Source organism: Dasypus novemcinctus, chromosome 6 (assembly GCF_030445035.2).
Source record: "Dasypus novemcinctus isolate mDasNov1 chromosome 6, mDasNov1.1.hap2, whole genome shotgun sequence".
NCBI lineage: Eukaryota > Metazoa > Chordata > Mammalia > Cingulata > Dasypodidae > Dasypus > Dasypus novemcinctus.
The window spans coordinates 56,688,249-56,707,165 of NC_080678.1; the positions used below are offsets into that span (position 1 = coordinate 56,688,249).

Below are 18,917 nucleotides of genomic sequence, written 5' to 3' on the forward strand. Positions count from 1 at the left end.
ATCACTGAGCTCTTGTTTACCCTGGTTGCCTCTAGCTTTGGTTGAAGGAAAAAATCATGATTAAAACAAAAAACCCTCACGTGTAATTTCAATCTTTTTATTTGATAAGGGAGTGACTATAGCTTAGTAGGTGCATCCCCATTGCCTCTTTCTGTTCTCAATTTATCTCTCTCCTCAAGCTCTCCTTTCTTCCCACCTGCCCCCCTGCACACTATTTCCTTCCTTTCTTTTTTCCTTCTTCCATCCTTTTCCTGTTCCCTTTACTTCCTCCTCTTGCACCCCTTCATTCAAAATTCCTCCTTCTCTACCCCCCTCCTTTTCTGCTCCTGCCTACTTCGCTGCTTCCCCCCTTCCCCCACTCCTTCTCTCCTCCCCTCTTCTTCAGTTCCCACCTTCTCCCTTCTGCTCTCCTGGTGTACCTCTTCAAGATGCCCTGATGGTGAATTTCTGATTTCTCTGCTTCTGTCTTCTAGAACTTTAAAGGTAGTGCAAAATCTTATGAGTAGGGGAGAATAAGGGAGGGGGAATGGTAGTTCATTCAAGTCTAAACAAACAAAATAAGTCATAATAAAACAATTTTATTGTAAATTCCGTAAGACTGTAGATCACTACGCATATACTTTTGTAGAGCCTAGCACTGTGCCTAACACTTGGGAAAAAATCGGTAAAATATCAATTGACTACATGAATAAATAAAGATCAAAAACAATGTGGATTATTGATTTCATTTAAGCACACATAGCCATGCTGCCAACCGAGCCAGGGAGCAGGGATCCAAGTCCTTAGAGATTCTTGGAAATCCTCTAGTGAAGGTATATAATCATTTGTAATTTGCATAAGTATTAATAAAATGTAAATGCTGCTGCTAAGGTTTGCTCTCTTTGGTGAGCTAACATTTCCCTTGTTTATATTACTAATTTTCTTGGCAATCCCTTTTTTATAAATACAGGTAAAGTCCCAGTCCACAAGATCTTAACACAGCGCCAGCTGTCTCTGCAGACACTGAATTGCTTTACCCATCCCCTCTACATCCAAATGGTCCATCTGCTAGAATGATCTGGTTCATTTTTTCAACAATATTTAATGCTTTCTTTGTGCCAATCTTTACTTTACACATATTATGTCATTTAGTCCTCACAACACTCTGAGGAAGGTACTATTATTACCAGAACTTTTCATGTGAGGAAACTGAAGCTAAGGTTGGTCAAGTAAGGGCACCAAGGGTCGCAGTTTGCCCAGGAGTAAGGGAGTTCCCAAAGACACAGGACTTCCTACTTCCAAACTGGGACTGTTCCAAGAAGCTGACCTGGTTTGTCTGGGATGCAGGGGTTTCCTGGGAAAGTCCCAGGCAAACTGGATGAGTTGGTCACCCTATTCAGGTCACATGCCTGAGATGACAGCGCTGGTGCACAAGAGGGTTGGGATTCAAAACCACCCTGTTTTATGCCAGCGCCACACTTTTAACTATCTAGTCTTTCCCAGCCAACCTCTCTAATCCTACATTTCCAGCTGCTTCTGAGGCATCCTATTGTCATGTCACACCCCAAATACTGTTCCCCTAAAACCTTTTTTCCCCTAAAGCTAACTGTGCTAACTCCAACTCCATTGAGTGAATCATGAAAACACCCTAAGTGTCTCCAATCCCTTACTTCCTTACTGTTCCTTTTACCACCACCCTAGGATAGGTTTTCAGTCCCTGAATTCCCAGAACCAAGAAGCTCTTTTACCTCCAAGCTTCCTCCCTGTACACCACCCTCAAATTCACTCACAGTGAAGTGCTAACCTGAAAGAGAATTCACAGTATAACCTCACATTTAACATGTTCAAAAGCTAAGGTAAAGTATCCAATGGCTCAGTCAAGGTCATACCAGGGCATTCACATCTTCCTGACCTACAGACTAGTGTGTTTTCCAAAACACCTTCACTTGCCTCTCCTGGGCTTCCCCTTTGCCTTACAGAAAGTCAACACTCTGCATCTGGAGATATCAAACTCTCACTCTGCTAGGATGGTCTGGTCCATATAGCTCCAAAACCCCAGTTCATCTCCTCATCTATTCCTCTAGTCCTGCCAGCCATCCCCTTCCACTGTCACCAAAGAGGCTTTCATTGAGCACCTGCTATAGGCAAAGCCCCACTGCAGGCAATACAAATAAGAGGAAGACACAGTTCCCCAAACAATAGGCTTTCACTCTAGCTCAGTTTCCATCTCCTCATGACCACTTTTCCTCATAACTTTCCAGAATACACATTGTCTTTATCATGCCCTTTGACATTAAGCTATCCAGTCTCATTTTCTGTTTGCTCTACATAGGGCCTCAATTTCTTAATATGATTGTCAGGTCCTGAGAGTAGTAACACAGGGAAGCCTTTCTGTGTGCACCCTGCAACATATCTGTCTTGGTGCTGGACATATGAGGTACTTGAGATTTACTTGTCCAACTGAATTAAATTGGTTATAACAGATTCTCTGTCACAAACAATCCGAAGCAACATTTTTCCCCTCTGATTCCAGTTTACATAACAGTCATTCTGCCAAAGAAACACGAGAGGACACACTATTTGCATTGTCTTCTAGGAGAGAAAGAGCTGACATCAAATTGACCCATTTGCATTTCTTTGTTCCACCCTAAGGAGGAACTCACCTCCTTCCCATGCTCTTCTTCCTCCCCCAGATGTCTACATCTCAAGTAACCTAATCACCATCTTCTGAATTCTTCCTGTCACTTCCCACCCCCTCACCCAACACACACACCACCTCAAATACTGAACCACAATTCAGATTTTCAAAGCTCAAGAGCTAAAAAGAAGGAGAAATTGACTCATTTTTCCTTGATCTAAAAGGCTCACCTTTCAGTGGGTTCTGAAGCAGACTGTGGGTTCTTCCCAGCAGCCCCAAGACCCCCTTATGGGGGCCTGTTCCAGGAGCCCAGAGAGAACAAGGATATTCCTACTTCCCTAACCAAGTGAACAATGGACCATAAAATCACACTGCCTTGCAGTATAACCTTGAGCAAGTAAGTCCCTTCACTGCTCTGGTTTTAGGATTCCTCAGCTGTAGAATGAGGTGCTTCTCTACAGCATCCCCAAGAATTCTTCAGCTCACATGTTCTAGGACTCTGATTTCTTTCTTCCTCAGGGATCCCTCTACATCACAATGTACTCCAAAAACAACTCCAGCCCCAAGAAATCCACCATCTCCAACACAGTTCTTCTATTGCCAATATAGAAGGTAGAAAAATACTTCTTTTAAACTAAATTCCATACTGAGAAAACTTCATGAAAAATGCCAGTTCACCCACAAAGGAAAAATGTCCCCAGTAAAGGACAAGCAGGTCTCAGAGGCACTAAGCCACCCTATGGAGATAAAGTTATCCCAAAATCTTTGGCAGTTTGATTGCAGCAGCTCAAACTGAAGCCCAAGCATTTACTGTCTCCGAATAGAAGAGGAAGTAGATAATGAGGGGGCCTCTGAAAAGTCAACCCCAGCATTGGTATTTTGTGAGTTCCTTCTGTAGATGACACATAGGACCTCAGGTTCCTATTGGCCTATCTTTGGAGAATTCACGTGCAAAGGAGGGGGAAAGGCTGTTTAAACCACAATTGTCTCATTAATTACTCTTACTAATTATTACATGGGAAACTCATTTGATCTCCTGAGTACCTTGATGGTTTTGGATACCCAAAATGGGCCCAGAGCCAAGTTGGGAAGAGAGGCTTGGGAGAGTTGAATTGTTCTAAGAAGGAAAAATTGAAATTTTTGAAGAAAAGAGGAATGATGAAGAGAGCAATTAGGTGAGACTTGGACTCTATGTGCGGAGGAGTGGACAGTAAAAACATCCTAAGGATGGGAGTCCTGAACTTGGATATCTACTTTCAATATGAAAGTATGTACCATTGCAACAAAAATTCCTCCACATTCCTCAAATTTGCTGTAAAAACTTTTTTACCAATGTCCATGAATGAGTTGTTTGTTTGGTTGTTTCAGTAGAATGCAGGGTCGCACCTCAATTTCAGGTACAAGTCGAGGAAGAATAGAACAACAAAAAGGAGAGCTGTAACATAAGAGAGCAGGAATTAGAAGGCAGGATCAAGAAAAATATCACAGGAAAATAACCCTACAGGAATTTGGAGAAATCACTGGACATTCACAGTATTGAACCTGTGAGTTCAACCTCTGTTTTTTTCATGAAGAATGGGAAGGAAGACTCCATACACGTGTGTGTCCACTCTCATAAAGCACACGTACACATGTACACACACCCCTATGGATTAAAAAAAAAATCTGCAGAAAAGCCTGGGGAAGAACAGTTGGCTAGGGCTGGGCCTAGATATGGAGGAAACTTGGCTAACGATGAGCTGCTGCCCCCTTGAAGAAGCCGCGCAGGTGAAGTCAGCCTGCTGGGCCAGACATGAACAGCAATCATCAAGAGAGAAGGCAGCAAGGAAGGTGGATGAGTACTCCAAGTACTCTCCACACTGAAGGAAGCTGACCAGGGAAACTGGATCAGCTGGGATATGAATTTCTCTTAATGGTTCAGTGCTTTTAGATAGAATATTTGAAAATATCTAAAAACCACTGTACCTCAAAGAGGGACATTGTCTTTCCCCTATAAATACAATCCCAGAACATGTTAAAGCTATTTAAGCATGTATGAATATACATCAGGAAAAGCTGAACCAAAGAAGGGAGAGAGCATGGTTGGATGGTAGGAAAGGACCAAATTCCTGGCAACCTGAACATAATCCCAGAGAAAAACTGATGCTAGCCATGGAAACAGAATCTTTTGTAGATTGTTATCTAAAGTTTTGGTACAGAGGGAAGGAGGAGGAGTCCAACACAATCGCAGACAAACCCATCTGGGCCCTAAAACTTCTACCCTTTCATATTTTATGTCTTCAGCTTCATTCATTCATTTTACATATATTTATTGAGGACCGAATGTAAGCCAGACATTTTTCTCGATGCTAGAGATACAGAAATGAAACAAACAGGTAAGACCCTGTTCTCCTGGGCTGAACATTGACAATAAACAAGTACAAAAGTACATGAGGGAATAAGATCATTTAGCTACTATTAAGTATCTTATAAGAATAAAGCAAAGGACTGTGATGGAGAACAACTTGGGGACGGGACTGTTTAGAGAATGTGGTCAAGGAAGGCCTCTCTGAGGAAGATTCATTTGAGCTGAAATACGAGCAACAAGAAAGAGCCAGCTTTGAGAAGATACTGGAGAAAGGCATCTGGAGCAGAAGGGACCACAAATCCCAAGGCCCCGGATTGGGGCAGAAGGGGCAGTGGGACTGGAGCAATGGAGAAGCATGGCTGGAGGTGAGGGGGACAGGAGGACTTGGGGGCAGGTCCTGCAGGCCTGTGAAATCCACAGGGAAGAAAATCAAAGCAGACAGCTTGCTGGTACAATGTTGTGAGAGGAGTTCCTTTCCTGAAGTGGGGGCCGGCAGGGAGGCCATTTTTCCTTAGAAGAGAAACATCCAGTGAGCTAAACCCTCACAGAGTGGCTCCGGCAGTTGTGCTTACGGCAAACCACCACCAGGTGGCTCTGTGAGAAGACTGCCCAGTTCGCTTTCTTCTACCGTTGCTGACGCCTTTCCTTTTCTAAGGTAGAAACACACTTCTCCCCACAAAATAAAATCTTCTTTAGCAAACAGCTACTTTACTTTTTTTTTTTTTTTTTTTTTTACAAAAAGGAACAATAGTAATGAGTACAATAAGGCAGGCCAGGGGACTTACATCTTTACCACGCATACACACACAAAAGAGACAACTTCTATTAGCCAGGGGGGTCAAGGCTGCATTCCCAAGTTCCTACTTTTGCAAAGCACAGGGCTCAACCCAGTTGGCTTGGTCACCCTCCTTTCCAGATAGACAAAGTGGGGGAAAAAGGAGTTCCAGCAGCTGAGGCCTCAGGCCAAACTCCAACTCTCCAAGGATCAGACTCGCCCAGGAAGTGAGGTCTTTTGGGCTGTTCCCTCTGCACTTAAAACAACTCAGGGTGATGGCATGCGTGAGAATACAGGACTGGGGGAGCGAAAGGAGCAGAATGAAAAAAGCCTGCAGGATGTTTGCTAATTTCACCAAAATTTCCTTGCAATGGTATGCGTTTTTAAATAAAGACAAGACTTGCTCCAGACCTCATAACAAGCACTGGCCTGAGAAACAGATGTGTTTGGTGTGGAAAGAAGGGGTTTTGGTGACCAGCATGCGGCTGGCACCGTGAACAAAGGGTCTGCAGGAACTGCCAGTGAGTCAGCTGAATTCGTCCAGGAGCCACAGGGTGCAGGGCCTCCCAGGGATGCTCTTAGGAGTCCAGAGGGAAGCAGCAGTCAGCCCCTGCCTCTAGGCAGCTTGCAGTCTAAAGTTGACCTTGGAGTTTCTTTCCCTTGTGTCCCATCTGCTAGAATTAGCCTCTCCCTCGCTGAGCTCCGCACTGCTTGTACATGTTATAGCTGTGTCTGCATCTGTGCTCCTCACTAGATGGGAGCTCCCTGAGACTGGGCCCATGACCTCCCAGCACCTCCCAGAGAGCCTGGCACCTGGCCCGCCCTTCGTAAAGGCTCACTGAACTCAATTATGTCATGGAAACAGGAAGCAGGGACACAGAACCCAGGGGAGAGTCTGTGAAGCAAGGCTAGGAGTTAACTGGGTCTGCTGAGAACTCTTCCTAGTACAGTCAAGGCCTCACACAACCAGCCCTCAGGCAGCAAGGGTGTTCTTGTTCCTCTATTTTCCTCCTAGGGGGTAGAATTTGAGAAACTTAAAAAACATTTTTAAAAGGTCCCTTTACCCTGGATTCCCTCTTCTTACACTGCTATTGAGCCTGCAATCTCTAAATGACTCAAAACTAGTAGGATAGGGTGACAAAGGGTCTGTCTCAAATGTGGGTCTGGGAGGGCAACACGCTCAGCTATTAGGGTCCCCTTTGTTAAAATGAGGAAAGCAAGGCTCAAAGAAGCTATTTGCCTAATGTCACATAGCTAGTGAGTGGCTAAGCCAGGATTTAAACCTACATCCAACTCCTAAATTGCCACCACATGGGGCATGCCTTGCCTGGTGACATGGAAAAAGAGCTGATATCTATATCAGAGTCAGCCATTGTCTTCAAAATGCAGATCCTGGGTTCAGCCCAGACCCACTTAAATCAGAATCTTTGGGACTGGGGCTTGTATTTCAATAAGCTCCCCAGGTATATTTTTATATCCAGGTTTGAGAACCACTGATCTTGGGGCAAGAACTGAAAAATCTTTGGCTCTGGAAGCAGGTGGTGTGGACTCGAGGTGGACCCTGTACCATGAGTCCAAAGGATATGTTTCAGGAAGCTGTGTTCTGGTCTGAATGGCCAACATTCCCTCGACCTTTGGACATCAAGCCTGAGACCTGGCTGCCTTTGTGCCAGCCTTTACATCAAGGGTAATGTGCTTTGGGCAGTCAGTAAAACGTGCTTCAAAATTGCTGTTTTGAAATTTGTCAGCATCTGCACTAGTCACTGTTGTAGCTAAAAATGAGGGACCTGCCTCTGGGCAAGGGCAAGGATAAACAAATTAAACCACATCTACATTGCTCAACATTATCGTTCCGTACTCTGTTCTCCACCTTTCCCTGACACACGGGGACCCCCACACACTAAAGGGTACGTATGTCATGATTTGGCGATCCATTTTGACAAGTGCCCATCGGGGCAAATTAAAGGTGAAGAAGTAACCCTAGAACATGAAGCTGTATAAAGACTTCTATCTACCTGACAAAAAAAAACAGCAGCAGTGAGGAAGGGCTCACATTTAATTCCTCTCAGCAAAGAGGAGGAAGAGAGGCCCGCTATGCCAGTCCATCATCTTTTCTTAAAAGGTCACGGTGTCATATCTCCGGCCTCTGCATGCATGAAGCACGGCTGGGAGCCCCTGGAAGTACTGCCCATGACGGGATGTTCATCTTGCCCCTGTGTTGCTAGCAGTGCACAGAGTTTGGGCAAGATTGGCAGCTCAAAGAGTCATTTAAGGTGAGTTTAAGAACCACCACCAGCTAAATCTTCCTAAAGCATTTCCCAGACAAAATTTCTTTAAATGGCTCCCTATTATCTACACATTCAGTCCAAATGCATGGGCCTAGAAATCAAACTCTTTTCAGCTTGAACCTCTTCCTCTCTAACTTTCTTGGGTTCCCTCCAACCACACTGTATCCTTCATCACATGCTGAACTCACAGTCCTTTGCCCTGATCATTGTTTAACTGAATTTAAATTCAATATTGTTTAGTATCACCAGAGCTAGACTGCTGAGCCTGTGTGGGTTGAGACCCGTTCTTTTTATTCAGTTACCGGAGCAGTGGCTGGCATCAAGTAAGTACTCAGAAATATTTGTGACTCACTTAGTGAGTGACTCAGTGAGTGAACCAGCGAGTAAGCAAATGAGTGAGCGAATGAGTGAGCAATTTATTGGCCGGCTGGCTGACTGACCGACCTGATGTTCCTGTTCTAACCTACTTTTTTTTACTTCATCTCCTGATTTTCCCACACACACAGACTGAGTTCCATCGGCATTCAGTGGTTCACCATGCATTGACATTGTCTTTACTTTTATACTTCTGTGACTTTGCCCATGCTATTCCTTCCTGGATAATGAAAACTATTTCCATCCCATTTAAAGGCAATCAGAAACAGAGAAAACAGAAGGAACATTTTTTATTGAGATATAATTCATATAATATGATCTTCAGTGATTTTTAATATATTCACAAGGTTTTGAAACCATCACCACTATCTAATTCCAGAAACTTTCATGACCTCAAAAAGAAACCCAGCCCCACTAGCAACCACTCCCTTTTCCTCCCTTCCCTCAGTCCCTGGCAACCACAAATCTACTTTTTCTCCTGTGGATTTGCCTATTCTGGACATTTCCTATAAATGGTTACTTATATTGCAGCATATATCAGAACTTCATTCCTTTTTATTGCTGAATAATATTTCATTGAATGGATATACCACCTTTGATTTATCCACTCATCTATTGATAGACATTGGGTGGCTTCCAGCTTTGAACTACTATGAAAAATGCTGCTATGAATATTCATATACAAGTTTTTGTGTGAACTTATGTCTTCAATTCTCTTGAATATATACCTAGAATTACTGAGTCATACAGTAACTCTATATTTAAACTTTTTGAGGAACTACTGAGCTCTTTTTGCAAAGCATCTGAATCATTTTACATTCCCACCAGAGTGTCTAAGGGTTCCAATTTCCATACATCCTTGCCAACACTTATTATCCATTCTTTTATCATAGCCATCCTAGTGGGTGTAAGGTGGTATTTCATCGTGGAATTGATCTGCATTTCCCCGTTGACTAATGATATTAAACACCTTTTTGTGTGCTTATTTGTCATTTGTATATCTTCTTTGGAAAATGTGTATTCAAGTCTTTTGCCCATTTTTTAACTGGGTGCTTTGTTTATTGTTGAGTTGTAAGAATTATTTATTCTGTATATTAGACCCTTGTCATATCTGTGATTTGCAAATATTTTCTCCATTCTATGGATTGTCTTTTTCACTCTGTTGATGGTATCCTTTGAAGCACAAAAATTTTGAATTTTGAAGAAGTTCAATTTATCTATTTTTCCTTTGGTTGCTTGTATTTTAGATGTCAAGTCTATAAAGCTGTTCCCTAATCCAAGATATCAAAGATTTACACCTGTGTTTTCTTTTAAGCATTATAGTTTCAGCCTTTTCATTTGGGTCTTTGATCCATTTTGAGTTATTATTTTTATATGGTGTGAAGTATGGATCCAAATTCATTTGTTTGCTTGTTGTCATCCAGTTGACCCCGCACTATTTGTTGAAAAGATTATTCTTTCCCCTTTCAAATTGTCTGGGCAAGAAGAAACATCGACAACCCTGATCCAAGATCCTGGCTGTGGAAAAGACAACCACCACCACAGTCTAAGGGACAGTGACAGGAATGCAGGGACCACTGGGTCCTTTTGTTTGTTACCTACCATGTAAAATCTCCATGAGCACTATCTCAGCCCACTTCTTTCTATAAATACCATGGGTTCTAAACCTTGTTTAAGGTAAATAATCCAATGAAATCTTGAACTCTTCTATACACATAATATAATGCTTAAAATATTAGAGTTTGCAGTCACTCCCTTACCCTAGAAGTCCATCCACAGACCCTTGGTGAAGAGTCCCTGGCTCTACCCTCCTTCCCATAGTGCCTGCCAAAAAAGGCTCCAAGAGTCACCCCTCAATGCAGCTGACTCACTTTGTCTGCTTGTTTGCAGCTCTGTCCTCTCCTACATTTCCACCTAACACCTAGAGGTGTACACCTGGTCCCATGGGCATCTCAAAATCAGCTTGTTCAACTCATCATCTTCCCTTCCCCCACCCAGCTCTTACCCCAACTTCCCTTTATCTGGTCACACCACTGTTCTTCCCATCACCCAGGCGCAAATCTCAAAGTCATCTTTGCTTTTTCTTCCTCTAACCACCCCTCCCCCCAATATGCAATCAGTCTCCATGTTTATATCATTGTTTCTTCACCTGGCCACCTTATTTTCTGAGACAGGGCTGATACAGCAGATGTCACTGACCTCATTGGTTTCTTGCCTTCAGGTTCCTCACTTTCTAATTTATTAGGATGCCAATAGATTTCCCTTCTGAAAGAACAGCTCTGAGCATTTCACTCCCTAGCTTGAAATTCGCAGTGGTTTATCGTGGTCCTCCAAATTTAGTACAAACTCAATTGGTCAGGAATTTGAGACCCTTGAATTTGCAACAAGAACACACACATATGAAATATTTCAGCTATTGCAGCCTACAGTGGACTGCAAGTGTCATTTTAAGTCCTGCATTTCCATAGCAATTTTGAATTTGCAGTACTCTTACATACACCCAGTGAGGTAGGAATTTTGGCTGTCAGTTTATAGATGAAGAAACTGAGCCTCAAAGAATTTGTGTAGTTTATCCAGCTAATGATCTGCTTTGATATGAAACTTCTGGGTAGGTTCTTTAAAAGCAGATAGACAATTATTGGTGAGAAAGGAAATGGGCCACCTTTTGCCTTCTCCTCTTCTTCCTGCTTCTTGCCTGGGATTCAGACACACTGGCTAGAGTTCAAGCAGCCATTTTGTGACTTTGAATTTGGAACCCACACAAAAAAGATGAAAAAGCAGAAAAGGATAAAACACCTAGGCCACTGATATCTTAGAACAACAGAGGGCCCTGAACAGGCTACCTTTGGCTTTTTTTTTTCTTTAATGTATTCTTTAATGTATCTACATATTTAAGATACTATAGTTGGGTCTCTTGTTTCTAGTAGTTATAAACTATTCCTAGCTGCTATACAGCACTATCTACAACAGCACATACTGGTAGCAATCAACAAGAGGGACATGGTTAGTAAATGATATAACATTATTATAATTGTGCCTGAGAACGACTCTCTCCCCATTCCTAAGAAGGTCCTATTCTATCATCTCCCACTCAGGCAATAATAAAGTATACAGATGAACACTTCCAGGTCTATAATATATCTAATGACATATACACTATGACTAAAATCATGCAAAAATATCTTCGTATGAAGAAACAGAATAAAGGTTAATACACAAAAATAAAACAAGAATTTTAAGCTGACAGAAACATGGTTTGTTTGGTTTTTTTAAAAGATTTGTTTATGTATTTATTTATTTATTTATTTACTTCCCCCTGCTTGCCTCTTGCTTGCTGTCTGCTCACTGTGTCCATTCGCTGAACATTCTTCTGTGTCTCCTTGTCTCCCTTTGTTGCATCATCTTTCTTTTTTTTTTTTATTTTTTTAAACATTTATTTATTTAATTCTCACCCCTCCCCCGGTTGTCTGTTCTCTGTGTCTATTTGCTGCATCTTGTTTCTTTGTCCGCTTCTGTTGTCGTCAGCAGCACGGGAAGTGTGGGCGGCACCATTCCTGAGCAGGCTGCACTTTCTTTCGCGCTGGGCGGCTCTCCTTACGGGTGCACTCCTTGCACTTGGGGCTCCCCTACACAGGAAGGAGGCCCGGGGTTTGAACCGTGGACCTCCCATGTGGTAGACGGACGCCCTAACCACTGGGCCAAGTCCATTTCCATGTTGCATCATCTTGCTGCACCAGCTCTCTGCGGGCATGGGCTGTCAGCGTGGGCCAGCAAACTCAAGGCGTGGGCCAGCAAACTCAAGGCCTCCCATATGGTAGACAGGAGCCCAATCGGTTGAGCCACATCTGCTTCCCATGGTTGATTTTTTTTATACTATTTGAAAAATTGTCTTTAATGTTATCGTAACCATTGAATTAAAGCACTAAAGTATTTTTAAATGCTAGTTCTCAAATCATCATCTTTGCTATTTAGCTGCTGCTAAGCATATTTATATTTGCCCAGGAGACATGGTATGAAAATGAAAATGGCTACAAAAACAGCTCAGCCCAGATTTATTTCTCTCTAAAGCCCAAGACCTTCCCAGTACACCTCTGATGGCTTCACTAGTAAGCCAAGCACATAAGAAACTTTCAACAAGCTTTCTTGTTTAGATTACTAACCAGTTACACAAGGAAACATACTGTACATAGGTAAAAAAAGAAGCTGCTTAGTTCTGGGAGGCAGCACCGCACTGGAGCTGACAGATCACCTCTGACATTGATTGTCTGAGCTTGAATATACCCTGGGCCATTGTTTGAGCCTGGCAAGTTTCTTAACCTCTTTGCATCTCAGGCTCTTCCTCTGTAAATGGAGATGAGAATGTTACCACATGGCCAGGTTTGTTCTGCAGATCGAATGAGAAGGGACTTAGGACAGTACCTTCTCCAGAAGACTAGTTCTGAGATGGCCCAAAGAGTGAGGACCAGCAAGAGGAGCGGGTGGATCCTGTTGTCAAAAAAGGTTGTGAGGTGGTGGTGGTAGGGCAATGTGTGGGAATCCTGTGTGGTGTGCATGATTGTTTTAACTCACAACTTCTCAATAAAAAGAAGGAAATAAAATAAAAAGGTTGAGGAGTGTCCCATCTCTCCCACACTTTGGTGTTTACCATGCCCTGTAATGAATTAAATCCAAAGTCCTAGATTACAGAAAGAGAATTTACTTCGTTTAACCTAAACTTTCTCCAAACTTATTTGAGCATAGCACCCCATCCCACCTAAACCTTAGTGTCCTCCTTTGCAGCAGGCTTTCACACCCTGGGGAAGCCTGAATTAGGACAGGGGCATCTGGCCGTCAGCAACTCCTCCCCCACCCAAACCCGGTGGAGAAACTAAGGCCGACAAGAGAAGAATGCTCCTCTCCCGCTGTGTCTTTTTTTCTCAGCATTTCTAAAGAGCCTGGTGGATTTTTCCATTGGTAATTTGCATGTCCTTCCCACGATTAACTTAAAACTGATGAGTAATATTTATGGTGGGGAATCTTTCCACTTCTAGTTCCTCTCCCTGGTACATGATATGGGTTAATTAACCTGTCTGGGTTGAGAATTGCATTCTACCAGATGGAGAACTATGCACAAAATGCATAATTGCTACATCCATCCAAATTTGAGCCAATCGCACTTTGCTAGAAGTGTCATGCCCACCCCCACCCTTCAAAATCACAAGAATTACTTGAAAACTGAACAGTAAGACACATTTACTCACAACCAGAAACGGAAAGACAGAATAAGTTGTTCTGCCTGCATGGGAATATGTTTCCCACCATTTTCTGAATCTGGAAAATATAGTAGCCTAACAAAGTTTAGCTCAGAACCAAGAGACTATGAACGAAGGTTGCATGAATACAGGCAGAAATGAAAAGGATCTCCCTCGGTAAGAGGACATGCTTTCCACTTTATCTAGGACAGGGTCCTCAGGAGAAAACAGCAAAGTGATTTATCAGAAAAGGTTGGGCTAAGCTTAATAGTTGTGAAGCAGATTATATGGAATAGTGAAAAAAAATTCATAATTGAGTTTGCCAAAATTTTGTTTTGCCAAAGAAAAACATAAAGAAAAGCTGCTATCTATTTTCACCTTCATTCCAGTAAAGAAAAGAGACTTTACCAACATAAAAATAGGAGGGACTTAATTTCAGAATGAATAAATTTAGTGTTGCGGAAAACCTTACTGCCTGCCCTTACTTTTCTCCTTTTTTCATGCATCAGTGAAAACTCTATGCCAAACGGGTACCAGTCCAAGGAATAGTATTTGGGAATAACTGGTTTAGTGAAGAGCCTCCTTTTGGTCCATTCTTATGGCCTGGGGAAATTATTCTGCTTCTCTGAGATTTCGTTATCATCTGTAAATGCAAATCACTGCCTGGCCTATCTCATAGGCTATGGTCAAAAGAGATACAGAAACGTACACAAAATGACTCTGAAAAAGGTGAAAAATTATAAATGCCCAAGATTATTATTCTTTCTCAACTAAATTATACACTTATTCCTAAACTCCTGTAATTAGAGGATTTCAGTATAAATTGTTCGTTTCAGAGAAACAGCAAATGTAGATGCTCACACATTTTTCCCTTCAAGAAAATAAAGCATGAATTGATAATTCCCCATGGAAACTAGGAAGCTGGATCCATGTTTAAGGAACACCATCCAAAACTAGTCCACAAATGAGGGATATTTGAATCAGTCCATCCTTTGATTATGGGCAAATTCTACCTAAACCAAATCTCACAGATGAGAGTCTTTACTATTTTCAAAGATTCCTAAAGAAAGTTCAAAGACTAAATATTCAGCACCTCACATACATATTTTATTCATCTCTCTATCCACAAAGCTAAGCATTAGGCCAGGAACAGAACTAGGGTTCAGGGCAATGAATGTTAGATAAATTAAAAAACCTAGGATCTAAACCCTGAGAAAGGATGCTCTGTTTTATTGCCTTAATGTCCTTATCAATAAACTGAGACAAAAACCTCTAACCTAACTCTTATGGAGGCTACAGTTATTTTCTATTAAAAAAAAAAAAAACCAACCAACTATATTGCTGGTAGGAATGTAAAATGGTACAGCCGCCATAGAAAACAGTCTGGCAGTTCCTCAAAAAGTTAAACATAGAATTACCATATGACTCAGCAATTTCAAATCTAGATATACATTCAGGAGAATTGAAAACACAAAAACTTGTACATGAATGTTCATAGCTGTATTATTTGTAATAACCAAAAAAGTGGTAAAAACCCAGATGCCCATCAATTGTTGAATGAATAAATAAAATGTAGCATATCCGTTTTATTTGACATTAAAAAGGAAGGAAGTGCTGATACATGCTTGAATCTGAAAACAGTGAGTTAAGTGAAAGAAGCATACACAAAAGGCCATGTTGGGGAATGGCTGTGAGTAAGCAGTTGATCGACTGCTTCCCACATGGGAGATCCTGGGTTTGGTTCCAGTGCCTCCAGAAAAAACAAAAGCAAACAACAAGCAAACAAATGAAAAAGCCAACTCAGGGAAGCCAACATGGCTCAGTGGTTGAGCACTGGCTTCCCATATACAAAGTCCAGGGTTCAATCCCTGGCCACTGTAGCTAAAAAAAAAAAAAAAAAAGTCCCACATGGTACTATGCCATTTATATGAAATGTCCAGAATAGGCAAATCCATAGGTACAGAAAGCAGATTAGTGGTTGCCAGGAGCTAGAGGGAGGGAAAATTGGACTAAATGCCAGTAAGTACAGAGATTTTTTTTTGAGGTGATGGAAATGTTCTGGAATTAGATAGTGGTGATGATTGCACAACAACACAGTAAATATACTAAAAACCAGTGAAGTGTGAAAATCATGAATTTTATGGTAGGTGAATTATATCTCAATTTTAAGTGTAAAAGGCTGAAAGAAACAGGAAGTTAGGAGTGACAATCAGTGCAATTATATTTTATTGGATCTGTCTTAAAGAAATTAGTTCCCAATTATGCCTCCTCCCTTTCTGCCAGAGCTATTTAATTGAATTTGTGTCAGTAAACATTTTTTTCATGGTCCTTGGTAGCTAATATGCACTCAATAAAAATTGAATGAATGCTGCATACATATGAGAACCAATATATTCAATTTCCTACTAGGCAAGTTTGTTTCTTTTTTCAAAATACAATGATTTTAGGACATAGCAGGAAAGCCTGCCAAACTTGGTGCCCAGAAACACAAAGAATCAATAAACCCCAGCATAGTGTCCCAGCTAAAAATGAAACAGCACTGGGATCCTTAATCACGGGGTTCTCAAGATCCAAGAGCACTCTCTAGCCATCAGAGTTTTACTCAGTGAATTATTTGGATCAAGAATTCTCAAACTTTGAGATATCTTCAGTTATATGAAGGAAAATCTTGAGATCTTCTAAAAATTCTCAAAAGAAAACTAACTGGACTTCTTTAAAGGTTAAAATAAATCCATCGTTTGTAACTGTTTGGGACAGAGAAGAGCATAGTCTGAGCAGGCAAATAATGGCCTAGAATAGACACTCCATGTAGATTTGGAATAACAATATTTGGGACAATTCAACATGAGATTTGTTCGACTCAAGGGTATGGATCCAAAGGTCCCGTGAATTTTATCTTCACTGGATACCTGAGATGGACTATGGTCCCTCAGCACTTAGTAACTCCCATAAACTGAATATTTAATTTACAGAGGAGGAAACCAAGAACCAGAGACACAAAGGGACCAGTCCAAGACCACCCTGTCGATAAGGGTCAGGGCTGAGCCTAGAACCCAGACTTCTTGATTCCCGGTTGTGTGTTTCCACTGCCTCTTTAATCAGCTTTTGCCAAAATTCTATACATTATGCTGTTCTAAAACCGCATGGGATATGCTGAGAAAAGTTTGGAATTTTAATGCAGCTGAGGTGACCCTAATGGGTTTCCTCCAAATTCACAAATTTTATAAATACTGTAAGTAAAGGTTTGGTGTAAGTTCAAGAGAAAAAAACATATTTCCTACTTTCCCATAGGCTCTTCAGCCTAGCATTGATATTTGGAGCTATTTGAAAAGTCGCAATTCTTACCATAGATTTAGCTATACCCTTCAGGTGGGCAAATTCATCCTTGGACACACAACTTCAATGAATGCCACTCATTCTCTGAGTTGGTGAGGGGAAAAAAGCCAGATTGACTTCAGGCTTTGCCAAAAACAAGTCATATAATTTATAGCAGAACTAAGGAAGGTATAATCTGCAAATTGGCTGTGTATTTATTTTTCTAAGACATAAGTGAAGTGTTCTTGGGAGGTAACACCACATGGCAAAGTGTAAGGTCTTTAGAGGGAGGAGGGAAAAAAACTTCATGAGGAGAAACTGCAGAGGAAGCGTGGAGGGCAATAGTTGGTTTTGCCTGCCCAGCACTGTTCTGCCTTCTTTTGATAAAAGCACCTCAGTTTTCCCCTGGAGAACACCCACTCCTCTCAGCCCACTAAATTTGTGCAGGACTGAAATGTATCACCACCACCACGGCCATCCCCACTCAAAGGGTGGTCATGTGACTGAGGCTTACTCTGTCAGAATATTCCACTCCCCAGAAATGTGATTCCATCAAGCATGGCTATGCGGCAGAACCGGGCCAATGAGACTGTATTCCAGGACTTTTGCTGGAAATCTTAAGAAAAAGCTCTTTCCACTTCATTTGCTTCCAGGACCTACCACATGGTGAGAGTCTGACTGTAAATGAGGACAATGCAGGGTACTGCTGAGCCAAGAGATGGGGACAGACAAGGAAGAGAGCAGGGAGCTTTCTGTGTCAGCCTGGATCCTGCCCTGCCTGAAGCAAGCACTATCTCTGGACTTTAGTTACAACGACCCTTTTTGCTCAAGGCAGCTTGAATTTACTTCCTGTGACCTGAAATGGAGACAAACGGTACCAGTTAGTGGTTATGCAGACTCTGAAAACTAAGAAACTAAGTGCAACTCCCAGTCAACCACTTTCTAGTTATGAGAACTTAGTCAAGTTACATAATCTTGCCAAGTTGCAGTTTTCTCATCTGCAAAATGGGGGCAATAATATTTGTTGCTGGAGACAGAAAATAAATATTCCATCCAAAGCACTTGCTATATTTGCTGACATAGGTGAGCTATACTTTTTTTTAAGTGAACTATAATACAAAACAACTTAATGCTTGCTGTCTTAAGATTAGTTACTGCAATAGTACTGACTTAGTTACTATCTGAATTTTGCTAAACTTTACTGGGATATGAGGGGAATTTGGCCTTTAAATAGTCCTTCAGGAGGAGCATAATAATGGACCTGAATATCATATTTACCGTATTTTCTGCTGTATCTAAAAAGTTTGAAACAACTAGGGGAAAAAATGCCTGTGGTATGATATACTCAGGGAATAAATCAGGCTATAAGATGATCCATGCTCTGTTTGGTAATTACGTCCAAAACACAGCACAACACAACAAAAGTATTTAAACTTGTGCATGAAAAATCCTGAAAAGACTACAACAAAATGAGGCAATGGCAATGAATATTGCATGTTATTTCCATTTTCCTTCTTTCTCCTTTTCTCTATTTTCCAGGCAGAGTTCAATGAGTACAGAATGTACTTCTGTTTTGCAAGTCTTATTGTCAGTTTGTTCTATAACCACATCATCAGGCTTCTGGCATGTTGTTTTAAGAATTGGAGATTCATAAACTATTTTGGGTGGAAGAGGCGATAGAGACCATTTTATCCAACTGTCTTATCTTACAGAGGGGAAAAACTTGACTGAGATCAAATAATGGGACACTGGTAGCAGAAGCACAGCCTGACATTCCTACTATTTCAGAAATGGACTCTAGGGAGATACCATTGTCTGGACCACATCACCCAGGTTAATTCCAACAATTTTTAAGGACCAGTGTAATATCACCTGCTCCAAAAAAGTCTTTCCCAGGCTTCCTCTAGAAGAAATCTCCCAGCCTTCACTCTCCAAAGCACCTGGTTTTACTCTTCTAGCGCCCTTATTA

At 41.6% G+C, this 18,917-nt stretch overlaps 1 long non-coding RNA gene across 1 annotated transcript in view; it reads left to right on the forward strand.

Moving 5' to 3' along the window:
- Positions 1-18,917, forward strand: part of LOC131278980 (uncharacterized) — a 71,041-nt gene that overhangs the window by 31,621 nt on the left and 20,503 nt on the right. The window lies entirely within an intron of this gene.